The 13311-nt window shown below is 53.8% G+C and overlaps 1 protein-coding gene across 3 annotated transcripts in view; it reads right to left on the bottom strand.

Annotated features, from left to right (window-relative positions):
• RALGAPB (Ral GTPase activating protein non-catalytic subunit beta) overlaps nucleotides 1-13311 on the bottom strand; it is a 2268266-nt gene that overhangs the window by 1695815 nt on the left and 559140 nt on the right. The gene's annotated exons all lie outside the window — the stretch shown is intronic.

The following is a 13311-nucleotide window of genomic DNA, read 5'->3' as shown; positions in this document are numbered from 1 at the left end:
CCGGGTTAACGCGCTCGAAGACCGGATAGAAGATGCGGAAGGGCGCTCCCGGCGCAATAATATCCGCGTGGTGGGCCTTCCGGAGGGAGAGGAGGGCAGAAACCCGGAGCAGTATGTTGAGCGCTGGTTGTGTGATCTCCTGCCCCAGGGGGCGTTATCACAGCAATTTGTCGTGGAGAGAGCGCACAGAGTGCTGGCGCAGAAGCCCAGGCCGGGAGCCGGACCCCGCCCGTTCCTCTTCAAACTTCTCAACTACCGGGACAGGGACGTGGTCCTGCGTGAAACTCGGAAATCAGGCGACCTGAATGTGGGAAGCAGTCGAGTCATGTTCTTCCCGGACTTTACAGCAACCGTGCAGCGGCGAAGAAGCAACTACATGGCGGTGAAGCGTCAACTTAGAGAGCTGGAGCTGCCTTACTCCCTGCTGTTCCCGGCCCGGCTGAGAGTGGTCACGAAGGAGGGGGCTCGTTTTTTCGACTCCCCGACAGAAGTGTGGGACTGGCTGGAGGAGTCGGGGCAGTGGAGAGGAATGAGACCTCCAAGTCCAGAGGCCGGCAGCCGACCGGAGAGAAGATCCAGGCGGCGTAGGCGGCGGGGGGCGAACCAATCTGCATGACCGGGCTCAGTAGCGCCCAGCCCGGAGAGAATCAGAATGGAACAACAGGCGGTACTTGAGGCGGTGGCGACCCTTGGGACAGTGCATAACAATGACCGCATGGAGGCCTACATGTGCAGTGCTCCGGGAACCAGTGGCGCGTCATCTCCATTCACCATGAACTCGGACGACATGTACCTGACCAGATTGTGTGATAATGAGTCAGAGTGCTAAGTCCGGACAAGCTCAACACACACTAGCCAAGAATTGCTATTCCCTTGTATATGTCTGTACACAGGTCGTTGAACTGCACTGTGCACTGGAGGGGTCCTTAGAGCCTAATAGGGCACATGTGTTGTGTAATGTCAGGGGACAGCCTGCTGCACGGGGGCGGGACACGCGGCGTTTGATGCCACACTCGTCTACACTTGCGGGCCCCTGTCGCTGCGGCTCACACCAGACCTGCGCGTTAGTTTAATTCACGACACGCTACTGCACCTCCCGTACACAGGGGAGTCATGGGAGGGTGAATAGTGCAGACAAGTCCCTGTTATCGCACACACCCCATCAGGCAACACACTGGTATAGCTCACCATTAACTGAGTTTCTGAGGTTTGGACGGATGCCCATTCGGGGATACGCCCTATTTGTTACACTGTTTGCAGTTGTTATATTGTTTACATGGCAGCCCATCGATATGCTCTCCTCGGATCCTGGCCCAGACCCCCTGGTGCGGCCACTTCGCCCCACGGCGCGCCTGACTACCCATTCTTATGATGACACACACTAACATCGTGACCTGGAACATACGTGGCATGCACACACTGTCGAAGCGTTATTCCATTTTTTCCTACCTACAGCGACACTGTGGGGATTGCCCTCCTGCAGGAAACACACATGACCCCGACGGAGCTTGACAGACTTCGTAGGTGTTGGAGGGCAAATCTACGGCACCACCTTTTCAGCCCATGCGCGGGGTACACTGATCTGGGTGCGGGCGGGCATTCCCTTCAATGTGAAGAGGTGGAGGTGGACCAGGAGGGCAGGTACACGCTAGTGCGGGGGAAACTGAATGGTCAAGAGATGTTGTTGGGATAGTTATATGCGCCTAATGTGGATCAGCTGTCCTTTGTAGCGCGACTGACGCAGCTCCTACACCCCTATGCTGGGCTCCCTTGGTTGCTAGGAGGGGATTTTAATATGGTGTTGGATGTCCAGTTGGACAGATCTTTTCCCCCCCTCCGTGCCACAGTGGCGGAGTCCAACGCGCGTGCGCTGAGGGACTGACTCACACACTCGGCGCTGCAGGACCTGTGGTGCATACTCCACCCGACGGATCGCATCTACTCCTACTACTCAGCAGTCCATAATTTACTAGGCCGGTTGGATAGGATAGTAGGTTCTTAATCATTGCTCCCGCTTATTGAATACCTGGGGCAGACACACTCCGATCATAACCCCTTGTGGTTCCGGGTTAGCTGGGAGGCGGATCGCTCGCCGGTGCCCACGTGGCGACTTCAACCAAGCGCACTGGAGGACTCAGTTTCGCTCTTCCCTGGGTACGGTTATTTTAACATATTTTGACATTAATGAGGGGACGGCGAGCAACGCATTAGTGAAGTGGGACGCCCACAAAGTGGCTATCCGGGCCACTGCTTGAGGGCCACGTGGAATATATGTAGGACGATTTCGGTCTCCCTGGTGCGCTTAGAAGACGAGCTGTTACAATACGAGCGGAAAGGAGGGGGTAGACACTCACATAGGTTGGAGGACCTCCGCGCCCAACATGCAGAGCTTCTGGAGCGGCTCAGATGTCACAACTATGCGGCACACACGGCCAGGACACATGCTAGGGCCTGTTGGCTTGGTTGAAAAGGCAGGAGGGAAACCGTGCCCCGACAGGAGCAATTCGCAGGGTGGACGGATGCTGGTGTATACACAGCGCAAAATCCACCGTGCCTTCACTGATCACTATAAGGCCAAAGGAGTTGGCCCCAGGCACCTTCTAGAGGGGTTTTTGGATTCTATCCAACTGCCCACAGCCTCGGAGGAGCATAGGGAAACACTCAATGAGCCTCTCTCCTTGGAGGAAATTGGGGAGGCGATCCAGTCAATGGCGTACGGGAAAACGCCAGGGCCAGGCGGTTTGCCTGCTGAGTACTATAAAGCATATCATGAGTCCTTGGCGCCGTTACTTCAGGCGCTCTAAAACAAAGCGGTAGAGGAAGGATCGTTGCCCCTTCAATGCTGGAGGCATTCCTGGTCTCCCTGCCTAAACCGGACAGAGACCCCACGGCTCTAGGATCATATAGACCCCTGGCGATGCTCAACGTGGATTATAAAATCCTCGCAAAAGTGCTGGCAGAACGGCTGGCACCAGTGTTCCCCCACTTAGTACAGGCAGACCAGAACGGGTTTGTCCCTGCGATGTCCACGTCGTTGAATCTCAGGAGCTATTTCAGGGTGGTAGCAGAGGCCACACGAGTGGCCCAGAGCAGGATGTCTTATCCTACATCTGGAGAAGGCGTTTGATTGCCTAGAATGGGGTTACCTGTCGGCGGTGCTGTTGCGATACAGATTAGACATGGGGTTCCTCCATATGGTCGGCGTGCTATACAAGAATCCCACAGTCCGGGTGCAGCTAGGCCCTTATGTCTCTGAAGCGGTACCGGAGGGCCGGGGCACTCGGCAGGGGTGCCCCCTGTCCCCGTTGCTGTTCGCGCTGGCAATTGAGCCCCTGGCGGTGGCTATACGGGCGACTCTAGGGGTTGGCATACCACTGAGGGACAAGGTTCATCAGGTGTCTCTCTATGCTGACGACCTGTTGGTGTATGTGAGAGACGTGGGGCGCATGCCGGGGCAGCTGGCCCAGCTGCTGCAGACCTTTCCCACCATCTCGAAGCTTCGTGTGAATGTGGGTAAATCCTGTCTTTATGCTTTTAGCATGGAGACTGCGGACCCGGGATACTGTCTTGACGGTACGCAGGTCCAGTGGAAAGAGGGTACCTTCCGATACCTGGGGATACAAATTTACCTTCGCCCAACTGATTTGTTTGATGGGAACCTGGGAAGGGCAGTCATAGCACTTAAGTCACAAGTGCGCTTTTGGAGTACACTCCCACTGACTACTACAGGTAGGGTGGCGCTCGCCAAAATGGTTATGCTTCCCCGCCTCCTGTACTACTTTGTTAATTTGCCGCTATTTATCCCAGCCCCCTTCTTTAGCATGCTCAGTAGGATGTTGCGGGACTCTGGGGCGCTGCTAGGCACAGGCTGGCGCTTGCGAAATTATACCTGCCGACGGATCGGGGAGGCCTGGCTGCTCCTTGTTTCTAACATTACTATCTGGCCGCTCAGCTGCAATGGGTTGCCTGTTGGCTGGCGGATAGGGGCAGGGATGATACAGCCATGACAATGCCGCCGTACTCGCTAGAACAAATAACCCGACTTTTCCATCCTCTTGCCTCAGTTACGCGGCCGACGCCGCTGCTACCGCAGGGCCCTATATCTCACCCGCAATGCTGTCCCTTACGCGCCGGCCATACCTCTGGAGGGTTCCCCTAGCGGTGGAGGGGTGCTTACGGCTCCTGCGCTTGCGGAATGGTGGGAGGTCGATGTTCGTACGCTTGGAGATCTATACCGGGATGGTGAGCTAATACCATACGAGACCCTGGTGGCAGAGGAGGGGCTCCTGCCCGGAGGGTTTCTGGAGCACCGCTCCCTGATGGCGAGATTGACTGCCAAATGGGGGGACATGACCTCGGAACCCAATCAGCATCTAACTGAGCAATACCTACACGTCATGGGGAGAGGCAGGCACCTAGTTCGCGGAATCACTGAGGAAACATGCGGCTGTTAGCTTGGGCCCGCTTTGATGCAAATGGGAACTGGACCTGGGGCGGCCACTGGTGGATAAGCAGTGGGAGAGGATACTGAAGAGTCCTGTGCGTATTCAAAGAAATATGCGGTTTCGCCAAATCCAGTTATTCATTGTCCACAGGGCTTATCTCAAACCAGAGCTAATCGACAGGTATTTTCATCGTAACGATGCACTGTGCCCTAGGTGTAATGAGCTGGGGGCGGGGTTCTTGCACATGCTGTGGAGCTGCCCAGGGTTGGGTATCTATTGGCGAGCGATTAGTGGGCTGTTGCAGGGTAGCACGGGCCGTACCATACCCTTTGACTGGCCCGAGTACATCTGGCATCACTTAAAGAGGTCACCGAAAGACAAGGTAACGTCCCAATTCCTAGATCTGGGGCTTGTGGTAGCAAAGCGCCTCATTACAAGGAGATGGAAGGCGCAGGACCCGCCGCACACACGGGCATGGAGTTCCTCATTTCAGGCAAGGGCTAGGGCAGAGTGGACTGCCATTTTTTTTGTTTTTTTTAGAGTTTTATATAGCGCGAACTAGACCCGAACTGAATCAGGTATCAGAGCGCTTTACATAGCACCAGTTACGTTACATGAGGACACGCATTCATTTTAGGCACGGGGAGAGCCACATGAGACACACGGAGGAAGCAGGTAATGACCACGCAGGCGGAGGCATGCCACAGGCCGCTGTGCTGACGGGATAGTATAGTCCCACTCTCTCCTACTCCATTCTGGCACGAACGTAACTACACTAGCGCGGGTATGGCTGAGGAGCACACAAGTGGCCCCGGGGGTGCGGGGGCAAGGGGGGAGGGAGTTAAGCATGTACAAACTGTTTCGCTGCCATTGTTATTATTACTTTACTTTGTAAGTAAATCATCTGTTTCATTGATCGAGCTGAAGATGAGCATTGGACTAAACGAGTAAGTGGGAGGTTGATACACTGCTTTTATATTGTAACTTAGAGACTGCAATACCAACCCCGGAGGAGGGTCTGCGAACAAAATTACACCAGGAAGTCACGGAGAACAGAACGGCCAAAGAAGCAGTCTCTCCGGACTTGACTGTCAAGGCAGTAGTGCTTGGTAAACGTGTGCAGGGAGGCCCACGTAGCTGCCTGACAAATGTCCTGCAAGGGAACGCCGCGTCCCAAGGCAGTAGTGCCTGCAGTTGCCCTGGTCGAATGGCCACGCAGTCCCACAGGAGGCTCCTTCTTGGCCAAGGAGTAACATGCTTTGATGCACAGAACGACCCACCGGGAAATAGTCTGTTTGTGCACAGCCCAACGTTTTTTGTCACCCACTAAGCCAACAAAGAGCTGATCATCCACCCGGAACTGTTGTCTACGCTGCAGATAGAATGCGAGCGCACGCTTTTGGTCCAGACAGTGGAGCATCTCCTCTTCTCTGGAAGGATGCGAAGGCGGAAAGAAGGTGGGCAAAGAGATGGTCTGCCCGATGTGGAAGGGCATGACAACCTTTGGCAAGAAAGAAGGACGGGTCCTTAGAACCACCTTGTCCGGATGAACTGAAAGGAAGGGAGGGAGGTTTGGAAGAAAGAGCCTGGAGCTCACTCACTCTTCTGGCAGAGGTGATGGCAGCCAGGAGAGTAGTCTTTAAAGTGAGAAGCCGAAGAGGACAGTTATGAAGTGGCTCAAAGGGAGCACACATCAGATATGTCAGAACCTGGTTCAAGTCCCACTGAGGCATTATGAAAGGAACTGGAGGGAAAAGATAAGTAATGCCTTTTAAGAATTTACTCACAATAGGGGACTTGAAAAGGGAAGGCTGATCTGGAAGACATAAAAAGGCTGAAATGGCAGAGAGATAGCCCTTGATAGTACCCAGAGCAGAGCCCTGCTGGGTCAAAGGAAGGAGGAATAGAAGGACCTCTGAAAGAGGGGCAGAAAGGAGATCCACAGCCTTCGCTGTGCACCATGCCACAAACTTATTCCACCTGCAGGCGAATACCGTCTTAGTGGAGGGCCGCCTGGCCCCCAAAATCACATTACAAACTTCGGGAGGCAGGTCAAAAGATGTCAGTGCAAGCTGGATCGCCTGAAGCTCCAGAAGGTTGATGTGGAGCCCGGACTCCGCCGGAGACCAGAGGCCTCTGATCTCCGCCTCTCCCATGTGGCCGGCCCCATTCCAGGAGGGAGGCATCCGTCACAACTGTGTGCTCCGGTTGGGGAAGGGAGAGGGATCTGCCATTGACCCAATTGCGATTCGAGAGCCACCACTGCAATTGTCATGCAGTGCCCTCTGAGATCTGGACGTGATCGGACAGGTAGCCATGATGCTGTGCCCATTGGAACTTCAGGTCCCACTGCAGAGCCTGCATATGCCATCTGGCATGATCCACCAGCAGGATGCAGCAGGCCATCAGGCCCAGGAGCCGAAGGGTCATCCTGACCGAAACCCGGGATAGAGGCTGAAAGATCGGAATCATAGCCTGAATATCCCGGACTCGCTGCTAGGGAGGATAAACCCGAAACTGCGCCGAGTACAGAGCCGCTCCGATGAAGAGGAGCTTCTTAGAGGGCGTCCGGTGCGACATCGGCACATTAATGGAGAACCTCAGCAAATGCAGGAGGTCAGCAGTAATCTGGTGGTGGGAGAAGACTGTCTGGGGCGAGCCCGCCTTCAACAACCAGTCGTCGAGATAGGGAGGACTGGAACCCCTGATCTGAGCAGATGAGCTGCGATCACCGCCATCACCTTCGTGAACACCCGAGGGGCACTGGTAAGGCCGAAGGGGAGCACTGTAAACTGAAAGTGCTCGTGGCCTACCTTGAACCGCAGGTAACGCCGGTGGGGCGGCACGACGGAGATGTGGAAATATGCGTCCTGCAAGTCCAATGCTACCATCCAGTCTCCATGGTTGAGGGCAGACAAGATCTGAGCTAGGTTCAAGATCTTGAACGTCTCCTTCTGGAGGAAGCGGTTGACGTTCCTGAGGTCCGAGATAGTACGCAGACCCTTATCCTTCTTGGGGACCAGAAAGAAGTGGGAATACCCACCACGACCTACTTCTGGCCCAGGAACGCGCTTGATGGCCCCCTTGGCCAAGAGGGCCATTACTTCCTGCTGAAGGCGTGCAAGAGGGTCCCCCAACATGCATGTGGTGGTATTGAGGTGGCATGGCTGGAGGGGTAGTCCCGAAGGGGAGGGAGTAGCCCCTTTGGACAATTTGCAGCACCCGCCAGTCTGAGGTGATGTCACACCGGGGTGGGGGGTGGAGCGGGGCTCGGGCGATGATGGCGAATACTGCCGTCCACTGGCGTCTGATGGGCCTGAACGGACGGACTAGGAAGGCTTGTAAATGGATGCTGCGGGGTGGAGGTGGAGTGACCCGCCCGCTGGCCCCCAGAACCGCCTCGGCGGTTCCCATGTCCGCGACCGCACGGAGGTTGTTGCTGCGCAGGCCAGTGGCTCTGAAATGAACGTGTTGGGGCACCCCTTCAGTGGCCACGAAATGAGCAAAAAGCAGAAGGCGTAGGAGGGCGAGTGGCCGACAGGCTCAAGGATTTGGCCGTAGCCCGTCAGTCCTTAAAACACTCCAACGCACTAGCTGCCTTATTGTGAAAAGGCAAATGCCATCAAAGGGCATGTCCATCAGAGTGTTCTGGACATCCCCTGAGAAGCCAGTTGTCCTCAGTCAGGCATGGCGCAGAAGCTCCATCATCGGGAAAATCGCCCTGCCCAGAGAGTCGGCAGTATCAAGCCCACAACGAATGGGGAACTAGCTGCGTCTCTCCCAGCTACTATCGCTTGGGAGAGTACTGTCCAGGCCTCCTCCGGACACTGGGCTGGGGCAGCACCTGCGCAACCGTGTCCCACACAGAGTGGGAATAATGGCCCAAGAGGCATACGGTGTTCACCGACCGCAGCCCTAAGCGGACAAATGAAAACAGCTTCTTGCCGCTCCAGCTTCTTGGATTCCCTATTCGGAGGGGCGGAAGGGAATGTGCTCTGGGAAGCAGAGGCTTGGACAACCAAGCTCTCAGGATTGGGGTGTTGGGAGAGAAAGAGGGGGTCACATGGAGCCGGGCGATAGCGTCGAGCCAAGTTACTGTTAACAGGAGACCCCGAGTTGGACCTGGACCAAGTGCCAAAAAGAACGTCCGAAAGTGTGTCATTAAAAGGCAGCAAGGGCTCCGAAGAGGTTGCCGCCGGCTGAAGCACTTTTGTCAGGAGATTAGTCCTGACGGCCACTGTAGGGAGTTAGAGGTGAAGGGCCTCGGCCGCCCTACGCAACACCACTGCGTAACTCGCTCCGTCCTCCGTAGCCACGGTAGGAGGAGACAGCATGCCAAGGTCAGGTGAGGTGTCAAGACCGCTGGCATCCCCCAAGTCCTCTACCGAGTCCGGATCATAGTCACACTGTTGTGCGAGAGGGTCCTCAAACCCCTCCCAGTCCTCCCCTTCCTCCAAAGTCTGCGAAACAGACTGAAAATAAGGAGGATGGACATAGGGGTTGAAAGGCCCCATCGGAATCGGTGTTGGGCGATGCCGATGCGGCGCAGCGCAGTGTCCGGTTCGGTGCAGAAACCGGGGTCGACGTCGGCGGTAGCACCGGACGACGTCGGAGGTGGTGCTGGAGGGGGGGTTGACACCGGTGGAGGTGTTATGAGGTCAACTGGTGTCGTCCGGGATCCGAGCCAGGATCCAGGGGGTTCCTGCGGCGCCGAAGCCGAAGGCGGCACCGGGGCTGAAGCCACCGGCGATGGAAGGACAGGACACCCCAGACTGGCCCGAAAGGGGGGAACCAGGGGGGGTCAGACGGCCCAAAGAGTCGAGCCAGGCAGTAGAGACACACGCGGTGCGGGTTCGTCCCCGACATCATGCGGTGACAGTCCCCGCAGTTCTTAAAACTGGGCATCCCTACGACACCAGGAGTCGATCGACTCAGAAGAAATGAGATAGAAGGGCTCGAAAAAACTCAGGCAAAAAGTGACTAGGGGTACTTGCTCTTCCCGGATCTGCGCTTGCTGACGGGGAAAAAGAAAGAACTGATGTCAGCGCAAGAGGCGGGGTTCTAAGTAGCTGCCGCAATGTCATCTCGGTGACCCTGACGCCAACGATGGACGCGGAGCCGCACGGCGCCACCTCCCGACACGCAGGGGTACTGCTGACGAAAACTTTCCGGATCCAGTCTGATGTCTGGGGTAATTCTAAAGTAAGGAATCTATCACTACCTGTTTCTTTCAGATAAGAACATAAATAAGAAACCAAAGGAGAAAAAAAAGTAAGAATCACAAACTTGCAGCCACCACCATCTCCGGCGAGGACAAGCGCACATAGAAATCACCGACCTCCACCGTACCGCAAATAGTTTTCCTCCCTCCCCCCAAATCAGGGACCAGGCCGCCCTCCAAACAAGGTGCTGCCTTCACCTTGAAAGAGTATCAGTAAACTACCCCTGAACACCACCGGCTCCTGTCAGCAGGCAGCTGACATGATGGGCCTCTATCTTAAAAAAAAAAATCCAGGTGAGGACATCCAGAGAAATTCTTTTTTCGCTAGAAAGTCGAAAAACTGTGTTTCACCCAGATACATACTGTCCAGGACACTGTCTTGTAGCAGATGTTGAAAACGGTCCAAAACAAAGCAGTCTAAGTTTCGGTTCACAATCTCTGTTGGGATACCGCGTATGTGGGTGTTATTTCTCCTAGAGCAATTTTCCATGTCTTTCAGCTTGTCAAGCATTTCTTTTTGTTTTGTTTCCATCTGGGCCACCGTGCGAGACATGTCCTGTTACCCAGGCATGTTAGTCATATCAGACTATCTGTTCCAGTCATTTTTCAGAATGTTGCACATTCTTGTCAATGTCCCCAAGTGCATTGGTAATATCTTGCTTCTAAGACAATAACTTCCTGCAGAACTCCTGTAATAGGGAAAGGATGTCACCTTTCCTAACCGGTGCATGTCGCACTAAGTTATCTTTGTGTTGGGAAACCATGGTAAGAGAGCCAGCGGAATCCCCTCTGCTCCTCTATCTTTTCTTTGGTTGTGGAGCATGTCCTTAATTCTTGAGGTCTTTGTGGGTTTTCCTTTTTCTGAAGCCATTGTGGTCAAAAGTCTCACCGGCCCACATGGAGTTATTACCCAGGGTATGTACACACTTCGTTCTGATATTCTTTACAAAGGGACTACTCCTTTGGCCTTCCGCCGCACTGGTCTTTTTTTTTGGGGGGGTGGGGGGCTCGTTATGGTTGTTTTAGAAGTTTGAAGCCTGGGTGGTGGAGCTCCTCCGTTTCTGGGACACTTTTCTGAAACTCCTCTCTCTCACCCCTCCCTACCTCCTCTTCCTTAGGTTCTCTGTGATGGGATAGGCTCCATGCACCACCTGGCACAAAACTAGGGTGAGGAGCTTGATGTGCTGTGCGCTGAAAGAGGCTCTGGACCCCCCCCCCCATCCTGCGGAGCTTTGCCGGCAGCTGCCTCCTACTCGCAGTTGTCAGCCCTAGTGTGCTCCCTCCACTCCCTTCTAGTACGGTGAACCGATGCAGTCTACCAGTCACGCCCCAGCCCTCACCTGGCCAGGCTTACCACTCAGGCTTGAGTGGCACTGGTGCCCCTCACATGCATGCTCCATCAAGCTGTTCCAGCTACCAGCCGGTACCGGTGTAAGAAAAGCCCAGTCTTACTTATAAGTGAGGGGGTCGTTGCATGCTTCTCTCAGGTGGGCTCTGCATCAGTAATGTGTCACAGCAGCATTTTGTTTTTTGATTGACCAGCGTACCGAGGTGCAGTGGCCATACTCACACATTCCGGTGTTGCCTTATTCGCTTCCGATGTCACCATGGTCCCCCCGGAATGGTCCGCCACAGGAATTACAGGCCTATGTCCCTAAAAATAGAAATTTGCCAGTGGGAGCCCAGCAATAAAGCTAGGCGTGATGCTTCCTGGCGGGTCCACCCCCAACTTTTTCATCTGATGGATTCTTCTGACCACAGATTTTTCAACTTCTGAATAGAAACCAAAGCAGTACCATCCCTGGTGGTGGGTCTGTGGAATGGCTCAGACAAAAAGACCCTGCTCTACCAAAAAGGCAAATTGCCCGTCCCTACAGACCTTACTTTCAAGGCAATAGTGCCTTGTGAAAGAGTGCACTAATGCCCATGTAGAAGCCTGACAAATATCCAAGACAGGCACACCACATTATAGCGCAATACAGGCAGCCTTCGCTCAATCCTTCAGGTAGTTGCTTCTCAACTAGATACTGCCTACCTAGAGATGGTTCTATTCTGTACTGCCTTAACTTTCTTTGCTCCAGAGAAGTCAACAGTTAATCTTTGGTATGATTAATGTAGTAACTGAGGGCTCTCCTGAGGAGGCTCAAATAATGGAGTTTATTTTCCTCTTTCAAGCAGTGAGGCAGAACAAAAAGTCTGAAGGGTGATAGCCTGCCTGGCGTAGACATGTATTGCTACCTTTGGCAGAAATGCATCTCAAGTTCTCAACACCAATTTGTGTAGAAAGAATGTTGTTTAAGGCTGCTGGACCAAATGTGCCTGCAGTCCACTCATGCAGCGAGCTGACTTGATCGCAACCATAAAGACTGATTTCAGGGTCAAGCGATGTAGACAACTGTTTATTGTTTCTTAAGGGTGCATATTAGAAAAGTGAGAACCAAATTTAAGTCCCACTGTTGCAACACTAAAGCCTTTGGCAGAAATATATGTTGTAAACTTTTCAGAAAGCTCATCACAAATGATTTAAACAAAAAACGCTGATCCGGGAACCTTAAAAAAGCTGAAAGAGCTGACGAACGGCCTTTAACAATGCCAACGCAAGTCCTTACTGAGCTAATGACAAAACAAACAGCAGCACTTTGCACAGCTCAGCTTGTAGCACGTCAATATGACTGGTGCCATACCAACCCACAACTTGTCCCAGTGCCCGGTGTATACTGATTCAGTAGGCTAGTGCTTGGTTGCCAGGATTACATGGACTCTGGGATGAAGATCAAAAGAGACTAAATACTGCCACTAAATCTCCACGCATTAAGGCGCGGACTGCGGAGGATCAGGTACAGCACCATGCCCTGTTACTGTGACAGTAGACCCTCCCGAAGCAGCAGCTTGATTGGACGACAGATGGTCACACCCAGGAGTTCTGGACAGCACACTTTATCCTGGCCCAATCCAGAGCCACCAGGATGACTTGGGCCTGCTAGGTCTTGACCTTTTTCATAACTCGAGCCAGGAGGTGTAGAGGTGGAAAGGCATACAGGAGTCCCGAGCTTCCCTCTAGGTGGAATTCGCCTCAGAGAGAGAGCCTTCTTGGGAACTCTAGCGCACAAAAAAGCTGACATTGTGTGTTTCTCAGCAGTGACAAATAGATCAAGCCAGGAATCTCCGCATTGCAGGAAAACCCGATGTGCCCCTTCCGGGTGTAACTGGCAATTGTGATCTACTAGGTATTGGCAACTAAGTTAGTCTTTCCTGGCATTTAGAGACCTTACCAGGTGTTCACAACAAGAGAAATCCCCGGGTGAGTCAGCCTCTTCCGAAGGTACAAAGCCTCCGGGGATAAGACTCAAGACCACACTCAGCCCTGTTTATTGCAGTACCACATGGATGTAGTGTTGTCTGTGAGAACCTGTACCAGGCGCCCTTTGATGGTTGGCCGGAAGGTCTACAACGCCAATCAGCCAACAGATTAATGTGGAGTCAGGCTTCCGCCAGAGACTACAGTCATCTGATCTCCACCTCACCCAGGTGGGAATCTAGCCCAATAGCGATGCAGCTGGTGGGGTAAGCAGAGGGGTGTGTCAATGGCCCAATCATTGTCTACCAGCCACCACTGCAGATCTTTTGCATAGGTTCTCCTCCAAA

This window comes from Lissotriton helveticus, chromosome 7 (assembly GCF_964261635.1).
Source record: "Lissotriton helveticus chromosome 7, aLisHel1.1, whole genome shotgun sequence".
Taxonomy (NCBI): Eukaryota; Metazoa; Chordata; class Amphibia; order Caudata; family Salamandridae; genus Lissotriton; species Lissotriton helveticus.
This window is presented reverse-complemented; position numbering and strand designations above follow the sequence as displayed.